General features: G+C 32.6%; 1 protein-coding gene and 1 long non-coding RNA gene across 5 annotated transcripts in view; one reads left to right on the top strand and one right to left on the bottom strand.

Moving 5' to 3' along the window:
- Nucleotides 1-10,458, bottom strand: part of LOC112127862 — a 29,087-nt gene extending 18,629 nt beyond the window's left edge. The window contains exons 1-2 of the long non-coding RNA XR_002910762.1: nucleotides 10,192-10,458; nucleotides 6,261-6,318 (exon numbers count right to left, since the gene is read on the bottom strand). This is a non-coding gene — a long non-coding RNA (uncharacterized LOC112127862). The remainder of the gene's footprint in view (nucleotides 1-6,260; nucleotides 6,319-10,191) is intronic.
- LOC106669846 (octopamine receptor beta-3R-like) overlaps nucleotides 1-13,545 on the top strand; it is a 330,435-nt gene that overhangs the window by 11,882 nt on the left and 305,008 nt on the right. The gene's annotated exons all lie outside the window — the stretch shown is intronic.

Below are 13,545 nucleotides of genomic sequence, written 5' to 3'. Positions count from 1 at the left end.
GAAGAAAGCTAACAGGCAAAAAATTGAAAAAACTATTTAATAAAACAATTAAAGTAAATTACAATTAATTAAGGTTTTTAGTTGAGATAAAAATGTCAATGGCACGAGCGGGATTCGAACCCACGATCTTCGGCTAAATACGCCGCTGCTCTACCCCATGAGCTATCGTGACCTTGATCCACTCGGACACCAACTTCCCATCTCAACCCCACCTTTTGAATTTTCTTTTTGTTATCTCAACTAAAAACATTAATTAATTGAAATATATTTATTGGTCAAGCGGTCCACGAAATTAAGGAATTAAAATAAAGTTGATGTTTTAGAGATTTTAAATATCATTCATGTTTCCACAAATTAACGCACCGTAATCAACATGTCAGACGTGGTTCAAAATAGTTTTACCCGCGTTTAACGAAAACTTACGATAACAAAATATTTACGTAGCAAACACATTTGGATATATCATTTTCACTTATCGTTCTGTGTATCTAAAAGAAATTGATGTTAGGCAATACGCGAAAGATATAAACAATCTATAACTGAATCGTCGATGAAATATAAAAACGTTTATCTTTTATATCTATCGCATCACGTCGATTCACGTTAATAGCTATTTAATCATTAAGGTTCATTTTGGTATATTCTGTGTATCATTTTCCATAACAAAATTACCAACAAAATAAAATGCTATATTGTATTTATTTAGTAGAAACTTTTTTAATGTAATACTACATTTAAATTACCATTAATTTAAATAAGAACTAGTAGTACAAAATGAAAACTAAATACCCATATATTACATTAATTTCATCCATTATCGTTGTCTTCACAGAACTTTTTATTAACGGTTGAAAGAAATTGCAGTCAATAGGCGGGAACTAGCGAAACACTATCATATTTTCAATAAGCGCTTACATTTGTTTTCGTTTGCAATAATGAAGTAAAAATTTTATTAGACAGGTTTATTATTGCAAGGAAGCCTATTTTAGTACGAATTTCCAGAGTTTAAATTATCTCATGAATAATAATGAATTCGTTCTCGTTGTGTGAATACTGGAATAAATTTCATTTTTGAAAGCTGCGTGAGATTGGTAAAGCTGAATAAATCATAGTTGTTGTTTTTAAATCCATATTAGGTTTTACAATAATTTATCCAGTGATTATTTGGAGGTCGTGAGATGCGGTCTGTTGTGACGTAGGTTTTAGAAAAACATTTTATTTAATCTTTTTTTAAAAAGATGGTTCCTACTCACATTAATGTTGTATTAATGTTATCATTATTTATTATTATTAATGTTATCACATTAATGTTCCTACTCACATCTAATGTGAGTAGGAACCATCTTTTTTAAAAAGGATTGAACTCCACACTCACCCCATCATTTATAATCTCTATACATTTTATTTATCCTGTCAACGTTTCGATCTTTATTGAGATCATCTTCAGGGCACAAAGTGTTTGTTTTTCCGTATAGATGTGTCATTCTTGTCTATCGTGTTGCGAGTGCCACTGGGCTCGACCTCCAAATAATCATTAAGTAACGTCCACTAAACACCACACAAATTTATCCAATATTCAACGGGTTATTAAATTGAATATATCTGGTTTTTTTTAGTCTGTTAGGGAAATTATTAAAATTACATAAACATTTAAGTACATTGCTAATGGAAAACAAAATATCTATAGTGGCAGGTCAATCCAAGTAGATGTAGGAAGCTATGTGTTTTTTTTCTGTGTAGAAATTTAATGCCCCGTTTAGTATTATGTTCGTTGTCTTAAATTGTCTAGTAGTCTTTTCACTCTAGAGATTTTTCAGTCAGACATTTTCAAATTTTGCAGAACGCGAAACAGCGAAAATAAGCTGACCGAAATCAATAACCGGAAGGTTACTTAATGTTTAGAAAATACAACCCGCACGATCGAATGGTGTTGCGGGTAAGGTTATACCTTGGACTCCTTAAAGAAATCCCAATTTTACAGTAAAAGTAAATAATATAAAATTGTAATACTTGTCGAAGAAGATCAAAGTTTTTCAGGTGATCTCTTTAACCGTTTGTAGGAGATAATATTTACTTTTAAGCTTTAAAATAAATCGAATAACTTTCAGCTCTAAGTTATTTTACTCGCATTTTCTACACAATTAATAATAGTATTCTTTTGAGACGTTTGAAATATTGCTGTGTACTTTATATCACCTTTTTAAATTTGCACATTTATTGTTCATGTCACTGAACTATTTCACCATTCGCTTAAGATTTAACTTTGCAAAATTTAAATTGATTTATAAATTTAAAAAAATTAAGTTTTGCTGATTGAAGATGTCAGGTCTTATTCAGTGTTTATGCCACTGAATATGATTGGTCTGGATCTTGTATACTGACGAGCTTGTCGAAGAGCTTGACAAAGTTATGAATTGGGTTAGGAGATGTTTGACCTCATGTGGTTAAGCATTGGCTCATGTGGTTGCTTCCTTCTATTCTTGATTTCATTTCCTTAGTGAGATGCCCCTTTAGCAGATTGGAGTTAATGTCAACACAAATAGAGCTGACGGCTGCTTCTTTTGCTAATATCTTTGCTTCTTGGTGCAATACGAGCTTTTACCTTATTGATTTGTTTGTAAGATTCCTTTCTTTTTTAAAAAAAGTTTGTTTGCAAGTTTTCCTAGAAATATTTTCATTACTTCGTTCAGTGAGAGACAATGGTTAATAACTCGTCCTCGGCTACTTCTTTTGCTAATATGTCTGCTTCTTCGAGCAATGTGAGGTTTTATCTTGTTGGTCTTAAATTTATTTCCACATCATATGAATATATTTAATTTACTACCTTCTCTAAAACTACGCCAAAATTATTCTAGTTTTCATTAACTTGGATATAAACTTAGTTACATTATTTGTAGAATATTGATGTTATTACGATGTAAAATAATCTTATTTTCCCAGATGTCATTTAATTTTAACTATACTTAAATAAATAGCTTGATAATTCTTTCGTACATAACCTCTAACCGCTCTGTTATATTGAAATATTTGGTTGAGTGACTGTTTGTTTATTTTTACTTCTTTTATATGGGTAAATATGGTTTCTAGATCAAAGTCGTTTATGTTGTTTCGTTTTCATGACAATGTCTGACATTTCTTTCTATTTCGTCAATTTGACTTCAAAGTAAAAAATAGTTAAAGAAATCCTTTTCTCTAGGTATACCGTAATCAACTGTATCGAAAGATTACAATGAATATTTTTAAATTTTAAACAACACCTCTCGAATGAATCTCAATTTGGATTCGGTCTATTAAAATTTTATATTAATAGTCGCAATATAACTTGCGTTGTTAAGAATTATAAATGCCTTGCTATAGGTTGAATCAATTAACGTTTTACTGCGACCGCTTTTAGACCACAGCGTAAATCTGCACCATTGCTCTAAGGAATAATTAACGCGTCTGCAATATATGTACTTCGTTTAGTCTATTTATGATTCTTCTTTTCTTAGTTGATAGTATTTTTCATTTTTTAACTATATTTTTGTATTTATCAAATCTCTATATATAAAGTTTTAAACTTTATTGGGATAGCTTCATATCACTATGAAATATATAGTTTAATTTCAATAACTGCGAATATTATTTCTTTTCGTTTATTAAAACAGGTATAAAATTATATATGGATGGTGATGTTTACATCGAGGGAGAATTGAAAAAAATTTACTCCTTTCCACCACGAGAGTGGCTGTACTAAACGCCATTCCCATTGCATCGTAAAAAGTAAATCTGATAAATAATGGGATCGACAAAATTGGGAAGAGGGTGTTCTTGTCGTGGGTTACCGGGCACATAGAAATACCCGGAAACGAAGAAGCAGACAGGGCTGCCAAAGGTGCCACTGGAAAGTCCCACGATGCTTCACATCTTGTACGCCCAGCGAATTTAAGAAAGAAGAATGGAGAAACCGTTGGGCTCTTAAAAATTGAACTAATCCTGCCATAATGTGGCAGGTTAAGGAGGTCGGTCCCTGTCCACGAGAACGGGTCGAAAAGGGAAAAGCCATACTGACAAGATTGTGCATAAATCGTACAAAAACAATTCAGGGTCACTTTTTGGCCGGAAAACGATCGCGTAGGTACCATTTATGCAAAATTAAAATAACTGTCGGTAGTGGACAAGGATGTTTTTTATTTGATTTTTATTTTGTTTGAAAAATTTGGCTAGTGATTGGCAAAATTTTTTTTCGCTGCTATCTCTCGCCTATGTACCACCGTTATCTTTTATAGAAATGATGAATAATGGAGTAAGTGCTGTGTTCAATACTTTTTTAAAAAGATAGTTCCTACTCACAGTAAGTTTTTTAAAGTGAACCCGTACTTCTAAAAGCTATTCTAGAACCTTCTGTTTAAAAATGTAACTTTTCCGATAATTCACCAATGTATGGCAAACAACGGAAACCTAATGGTTCATTTATGGTGGGGTGGCTGAGTCCTATTGATGGTAGTTTTAAATTTAATTTTTTTACTATTTTAACTAGCAACCTATCAATAAATATTTCTAGATACCCATTGTTTTTTGCTAATGTTTTAATAGTTTTTATAGTTAGCAGGTGTTAATGGAAGTTTTAACATACGGTCTATGAGTCAAATGAAACCAGCAGCCTTTTGGGACCATGGATGGGAAAAATCCGACAGTGTCATAGTGTCTGTAGTTGTGTGTTTTCTATATACGTCTATTTCTAGGTTGTTTGTTATGGACAATTTTAAATCTAAAATGTTCAAACAACCATCTTTGTTAATTTCCAATGTAAAATTTATATTACGGTGTTGAGAATTAATTAGTTGGAGGAATTCTTTAAGATCCTCTTATGTTCCCGACCATATGCAAAATATATGGTCTACATAGCGTTTCCAAAAATGAGCAAATTTAATTATATTATTTAATTAAATTAATTAGTTGGAGGAATTACCACCCCAACATAATTGAATCATTAGGTTTCCATTGTTTGTCATACATTGGTGAATTATTGGAAAAATTTAGTAAAATTTTGAAACAAGAAGGTTTTAGAATAGCTTTTAGAAGTACGGGTTCACAAAAAATTTACTGTGAGTAGGAACAATCTTATTTAATAAAAGAACCCTTAACTTTTTGAAGGAATTCGGGCAATTGGTCAATTATTTTTATTGCATTTCATAGTGGATAGGCATGGATTCCCCTGGTGTTAAGTGTTCTAGGTAATTTCTGAATGAGTCGTCATGTAGATTTTATCTCTCTTTTTATTTTTATTCAGAAATCGTGAGATGCGGTCTGGTACCACGATTTCTGAATAATTATCGATTAACGGTCACTAATCACCAGACATTGTTAAAGACATTTTTGTCTACAGGGTCCTTTGAATGTTGTCATGTTCTCTTAGCCTTCTTCTTCTGATTCGCCAGTTTTTAATTACCTTGGTATAGTTGAAACTGTCGTGCTGAGTGAGGTGAACATCTCTGCTTTATAACAAATTGTTCTTCCCCGAAAGTTAAATAACATTTTTGTGCAATTTGTAAAATTTCATCGAGTGGGCATGTAGGGTGATGTAGTTTCATCATTTACAATCATTTTACTTTGCTTAACCTCATTACTTTTCTTGTTTGACGGTGTAATTGTCGAAAAACGAACAACATACATTTTCATCAAGCAAAAACATAAGTATCTCCTTCTAAAATGATTTTATTAAATGCTTATTTGATCGTTAGTTCTTTCTAAATGGTAAACCGATTTAAACGAATAATCAACATTTAAATTTTAAACAGCGTTGAACAATTTGGTTATATATTTTATCAGAATGTTCTTCCTTGGTAAAACAACGGTGAAAGAACGATGCTTGATATGCGTGAAGCGGAAAAACACCTTGTCACGTACAGTGAGACTAGCGGCCCAATCATGCATATAAGAACCCTCCAGACCCACAAGTAGGTGGTAGCGAACAAGGTAACTGAAAAAAATATCTTAAAGTCATAGAGAAAGGCACTATAACGATCAAGAACAATTAGTTTTAAACCAGCGAACAAATTATAATAAATGGAAAATATTTAAATTGAGTATTCAATTCACATCAAAAGAAGGGACTAGCTTTTTGTCTGCTATTTTTGGTAGCGTAGTTTTATCTTTCAATAAAATTGTGTTTCGAATATACTAGTGAAAAGATTTCAAAAATTTTTACGGTTAAATTTACGTAAAAAAATTACACACCCACAAGTTTTCTTTGAATATATAAATATATTAAATTTTACCTGATAGAGTTAATTAACAAGCACTGCTAACTGTTGATATTTGTTATGTTCCAATAAACTAAGAACAAAGACAATTATTAATAAAGTGTTTTTTTAAACAGATATGTGACAATTAAAATGTATGTACATTACATATATACATATATATATGTGGGTGAGAGAGTTTGTGTGTGTGTGCTTTTTTGATGCCCGGCTGAATTTCGCTTAAATCACTGACGCTATATCAGAAAAACAAAAAATACGTGTTTAATATGTTTTAGACTAGTTTCAATTTTTTAAATTTCTCTCTTTTTCTCTCTCTCTCTCTCTCTATATATATANTGTGTGTGTGTGTGTGTGTGTGTGTGTGTGTGTGTGCGTGCGTGCGTGCGTGTTTTCACTCAATAGTTATCTCTTAAGAGCTATTATGAACTTATAGCAGTCAACCCTCGGGGGTGCCGGTGTTTTTGAAAAAATGCCCATTTGTAAGCCCGCTGGATTCGAACCCGGGACCTTTACCTTACAGTGATGAGCGCCGTGTCAACGCCTAAATCGTTGCGGCCACCGACCCCCTGACTGCAGTTGATTTAGACAGTTCGCCATCTTTTGTGTGACTATGGCATTTCTGTGAGGTCAAACCTCTTTTATTAGACAGTGTGTATCGGTGTTATCTTTGTTAGTCGGCGCCTAAGTATTTTTTTTTATTGTTGCCAGGATTATCGGTGACAATCCTAACTTTAGTTTATGTTTATACCCCGTGTACCATTATCATGTGAATCATACTGTGGATTTAGTTCTATGAGAGAAGTTAGGAAACGTACAATATTTATTTCAACTGACGCAGGACTTTTCAGATCCAGTAATATGTTGCTACAGAAATAATCCCCAACGATTTTATTTTCTATAGGCTAATGTAAATTACGTTAATTTCTTTTTTTAAAGTTTGATTGCAAGTTTTTCGTTGAACGTATTTTCATTACCTTTTTAAGTGAGTGACAATAATAACTTGTTATAACACGGCTAAAATCAAAAATTACTGGCATTGGATAAGGTGGGTAAAATAAACTTTGATTTATCTTTGAATAATGAAAAGAAGAACGTTACTAATAATTCCTAATTTGTTGAAGTCGTGAAGAGCTGCAAGAATATCTCTTGGCATAAACTCTAGCCCCCCTGTAAAATTTTAAGCAGTAAATGCAATATCAGAAATATTCTGTGTTTCTTAGTGACCAGTTGTATCATCATTTGTTGAAGTTGTGAGGAGGCAAGAATGAGGTAGTTTAGAAAAAAATGAAACAGTAAATAAGAAATACTTGATTCAAAATTAATATTTACTTCTTAAATTATAATTTTTTCAATCAAACATAATGTAAACTTCATAATTTACCCAGGCTCTGAAGATGACACAACTAAAGGTCGAAACGTCGGCAAAAAAAGAAAAACCGTGTTTTTCTAAACTATATAAATATTTTAAAAATAACGATTACAATACTGATAATATTCGGCGAAAAAATATCCCAATGTTATTATCTCATGTAGGATTTGGCAGTTTTTATTATTGAATACCACAAAGTGGGATTTGATTTTGCTGGATATCAAATTGAAACTACACTATAGTAGAAAAGCGCGAAGGATCCGTGCCGAATATCAGTTGGCTAACTACAAATGAGTCAAGGGATTTAGTTGAGGCAAGAGTAAACCTCACTTTAATTAATTTCATTCTCAGGAAGGGTGGCTACTAAGGGCGGAAAAGTGGTCCTGGCCTTTGTTAAGTTTCTTAATATTATAGCAGGGTCAGCAACCTTTGCGCTCATTAAGGTAACAGTTGTACCAAAGAGCTTTTCTCTCTGATTACCCCGAGGAATCTAAGGGGATCCTATATTGAAAAGTGTAGTTACTTCCTTCCAATAAGGACATTGGTATTACGAACATCACGCCGATTTATTTCCTTGTCGGATTTAATTAAAGAAGACAAGAAAACATGACTTTGAGATGATCGAAAGAGAGAGAGCGAGAGAAACTTCTGAAAAATTATAAAGATAATCTTTTGCCAATCGAGACCTCAACAAAATGGTTATTATTATTCAGAAATCGTGAAATGCGGTCTGGTATGATGTAGGTTTCAGAAAAACCTTTTCTTTAACGTGCCAACGTTCGATCTTTATTGAGATCATCTTCAGGGCTCAAAGTGTTTGTCTTCTGTGTAATTGTTCTATTCTTGCACTCTCAACACCTACATCACACCAGACGGCATCTCACGATTTCTGAATAATTATCGATTAACGGTCACTAATCACCACACATGGTTATTATTTTTAATTTTTTATACATTTTAATTGTTTGTAAACTTACAACTGTATTTTATCTCATCTGAAATCGTAGATCAAATTTTCCTGAAAATAATATTCTCATCCAATTATTACGAGTTAAAGCATTACAAAGCCAATTTAACAGAATCGATACTAAATCATTTGTAAAGTCCCTGTAAATTTAAGAGTCACAAAAGTGATTCGGGTCAATGGCAATCTGTATAGTGTCTTTAAATCACTCGAGAGGCAAAAACTCGGCCTCATGGGTTGCACAGTTTGACACTCGACCAATAAATGTTTTACTATCTGGAGAAACGTCCTTACTAAATAAATAGGGATACCAGCACAATTTTTATTAGTGTGAGAAATCAAATCCGGGTTATTCGGAGATCCCTTATCTTTATTTTTGTAAGTGGACGGAGTCTTCTTATATTCAAAACATTGTATAATATGTGTGGTGTTTAGTGACCGTTAGTTAAGAATTATTCAGAGATCGTGAGATGCAGTCTGGTGTTACGTAGGTTTTAGAAAAACGTTTTCTTCATCGTGCCAACGTTTCCATCTTTATTGATATCATCTTCAGGGCCTGGGATTTATAATTTTTTAGAAATGGTTTACATCCACAGGGATAAACACAGCATCAATTACAGAACAGACACATGTAAACTCAGACGCAGCTACGCTGATATCATTAATCAAATTCAATATCGATAACATACATATATCATCATCACATTACACAAAACGTACAATACAACATATAAAACAATCATCACATTACACACATAAAACATTTCTACATAGTCTAATTCTTTAACAATTTGGCTTTTCTTTCCCTAATTATCCTAAAAAGATAATTAGGCCGAACCATCCCCCATTTTTCCTATTATCGGCTCTCCTTTCACCTCAAAGAAGCCGACTCCTCATATAAAAAATGTTTTTCCATTCCCGACTTCCTTCTCCACCCCTTTCAAATCCAACGTATATAAACATAAAACATCAATATCTGACTGGCACTCTTAACACGACACACAAGAATGACACATCTACATGGAAAACATTGAGTGAGTACAAATACTTTGACTGAATATAAAATTTTCTAGCTTTGTATAAATTCATGTTTTAATACAAAATTTTTTAGCATTGTATAAATGCGTTTTTTTATCTAACATTTTCTAGCATTCTATAAATTCATTATTTTAATCTAAAATTTTCTATCATTGTATAAATTCATTTTTTTCACATCCTACATGTATTTGTAACATTTAAACGATGTTTATAAATCCCAGGCCCTGAAGATGCTCTCATTAAAAATCGAAACGTTGGCACGATAAAGAAAATGTTTTTCTAAAACCTACGTCACACCAGTCCGCATCTCACAATTTCCGAATAATTTGTAGAATATATTTTCGTACCACATATTTTAGAAGTGAGTTAGTCGGTACCACAAAACAATTGTATTCTACCCTATCTGATTAATTTGAAACGTTGTCTTACGTTTAAAAAAAATGAAAAATAACTACTGATTATCTTTTTTTTATTTTTTATTACGTTTTAATTGAAAAATAATTTCCTTCCTAAATTGCGTAATCGTTTAAAAAAAGACTGAAAAGTTAAATTGCGAGGTTTAAAATCGAACTTACACCCTCTCAGAAGTTTGGTCCAGCTTCGCATAAATTTGGTTCAAGTAAGAGCTTTCCCAGTTTGAATCGGCCTACCACAATCACCAAGGGAAACTGAAACTTGACCGTTCACCGCAAACGGACGGTTATTAGCAGTGTTGGCCTCAGACAGTTTATCTCATTTTGTTTTCCATATTTAGTATGTCACTCTCATTATGAATCACAATGGTAGTTTGTAAACAGTGATTTAGAACACAAATAACAACTGCTCTCTGTCCCCAGCGATACTTAATACTTATAAGGTAATTTGTGCAGAATTCAAAAGAAAAATAATCTCATTACCAAGTTTTATTAACTTAAAATACTTTAAAAAAGTTAAATGAAACTTATTTTAATTTTCATTAACTTTTTGATTACGTTATGTGTTGTTTTGATCTCTAACGACTGTAAATTTTTAAAAAGAAAGGATCGTATGCAATGTTGTTTGTTATCTTTCATGCTCTGATCAACCTTCATAAACTTCATCCATGGTTTTTTTAGGGAAGGGTTGATATTCTACAAATTATGAGAAAAACGTACACGAAAATACTAACTCAACTAAGAAACTAACTGGCTTTCATGAAACCTCTCATTGTATTGTAACAAGTAAAAATTTCTCCAAACTAATTTTGATTTATAACTACCAATTGATATTAACTAATTAGTAGAAATGATGAATGGTGGAGTGAGTGCGGTGTCCAAATTTGAAATTCATGTCGAGAGACATGGTCGTAGAAGTTCTTCAATCTGATGATGACCTAAACGCTCGAAATCCGGATCGTTGAAACAAACTTATTGTGAGTAGTAACTAATTAGTTCCCGCCTGATTAGAAATGTACATACCTTAGCGAAATAGGAAAATATCAATATGTTACGTGAAATTGAACAATATTTGTATTTAGCTGTGAGTAATTATTTAAAGTAAATCTATTTAAAATAAGAATACTTCAGTATTCTGGTGAATAAGTGAGAATATTTTTGAGATTAATTAATTGTGTAATAATAAGGATATTCTGATAGGGATTGGACTATGGTCAATAAGTTCTCATGAAAGGCCAAACTTTCTCAAGGCTTTATTGACCCAAACGCGTACAAAATCAATAACAGCATGGTATATAAAAATTCCTGTATAATTTATAGGTAACATTAAAAACCATCAATTGTTAGCGAAACATTACCCTCAAATATTCTTAAATTCTTTCATTGTGGTACGTAATGGTTTCTCGCCGATTCATAAACATGTTTTTTCAAATTATTATTAACAATTTATTGTATGCGTAAAGAGCGGTCAGGAATAAATTAAAATTACTATCGGATATCGTACTACAGCAGTCGGTATCAGTAAGACATGCAGTCGTGACGTTTTTAGTGCGAAAATGAATTGACCACATTTGCTTCCATTCACATTGATTCTCCATTTGCACTACCAGTCTTCGAATAGCGTGGGGTGACTTTGCAGATAAGAGCTTAAAAGGTAGGATTGTAGTGGGAATAGTGTGAAGAGAAGAGAGCCGTGTCGTCGGCAAACGTGGAGAAGACTGTGGGGAAGTAGGATTGTCAACAGTTTGTATTGTAAAAAGGATCGGGCCAAAGATATTTCCTTGAAAGCTTAGGCAATAAGTATTCAAACCTGGTTTAAAAATTCTTAAGTATTCAAAACTGGTTTAAAAATTTTATTTCTTTAATATCACTTAGGTCAGGGGTGAATAACCATTATGTTACCTTCTCCTTAGACGGCGGCAATCACATCTTTTTGGGGTATATTCAACACGTTACATATTTTCTCACTTTTAACACAAATTATGTGCGAATCAAAATGTACGAAACAATAAAACTGTAAAAAAATGGTTTCTGTATCAATACAATAATTTATTTATATTTAGAAGTCCATAGTAGCAGTTATTGATTAAGTCGCTGCCTTTTTTTAATTGATAGCGTTCGGATCGCTTCTAATACCTGCCAAAGTTTCCTTTTTAGGTTGTGAGACTCTCTTTTGACAATTCTCACACTGGTAAAATCGAAATTATGACCATTTTTGAAATCGTGAAAAGACTAGCCGAACCTTATTATTTTTTATTATTGGTTTAATTTTGTTTTATCCCACTTTAAACGCCTTCGCAATTAATACAACCTTATATTCGACTTGTGACATTTATACGACAATGAAGGATACCTAGATACTATCTTTAAACTTTGTATTAACTTTTTTGAGTGGAAAATTACTTTTAAATGCAACCGATTCTTCGGTTTTTTGATATTTTCTCTTGCGATAATAAAGTGGGTTTTTTTAAATATCGATATTCCAAAGTCAGTATAATTTGTATCGATATTTCCCTTAATTTTTTTCAATTAATTAACGTTTTGGTTGAGATAAAAGTCAGTGTCACAAGCTTCGAACGTCGGGGATTCGAACCCACGACCTTCCGCTAAATACGCCGCTGCTCTACCACTTGACCCATCGTGACTTCGATCCAGTCGGACACCAACTTCCCTTACCAACCACACCTTTCGAATTTTTCCTTCTTTTTTGCCATTTTTCAATTATGACTGATTCATTTGATGACTTTTTTTATCTCAACCAAAACATTTATTAATTGGAAAGAAAAAAATATTTGGTCAAGCGGACCACAAAACCTAATAAATTTCCCTTAATATTAATTGTGCCGTTGTTTTCTACACTATCGTACACATAATGACTATCTAAAGTTAATATTTTCTTCAATAAGCTTCGCTACATCCGGTTTATTACTGACAAATCAAAAAGTGCCTTTTTTGTTTACTAATATTACTAATAATATTAACGCAGCCTTTAATTAAATACTTATAAAGCAGCCTGAAGAGAAAAACAAGGTTTAAAACTCGAAAACGAGAAATATTTAATTAAATTAGGGGTTAAATTTGCTATCTGTGGTACACTTTCACGACTGTTGGGGAAAAACTCATTCACGTACAAAGCTCACATTACTGTCCTTATAATTAGTGCAGAAACAGTAGAGAGCTGCAGAGGTATAATCAAACGCCTTAAATAACGTAATGCTGATTACATACCTTCCAACTTCAAGTAGACAAGGCATATAGAGTGATGATTCGCAACTTGCACCAAAGTGTCCCACTAAATGAATTAACTGAAATGGGTCACTATGTAAGAAAAGTATCATTCGTCAGTGAAACATCCTATCTCAACGCAGGCATTGCCCCTGATCTTCGGGTACCTGGAGCCAACCCCAAACAATAAAAAAAATTTGATATTGAGACCCTCCGTTCCTCTAGGGTTAAAATCGAAGAACCACATAACAAAATCTGATAATACAGTATAAAAGGTGTCAATAGTACGGC

The sequence above is a fragment of the Cimex lectularius genome, unplaced genomic scaffold (assembly GCF_000648675.2).
Source record: "Cimex lectularius strain Harlan isolate CLEC.00 unplaced genomic scaffold, Clec_2.1 scaffold302, whole genome shotgun sequence".
Classification (NCBI taxonomy): domain Eukaryota; kingdom Metazoa; phylum Arthropoda; class Insecta; order Hemiptera; family Cimicidae; genus Cimex; species Cimex lectularius.
The sequence above is the reverse complement of the archived record's forward strand: the minus strand, read 5'-3'. Positions and strand labels throughout refer to the sequence as shown.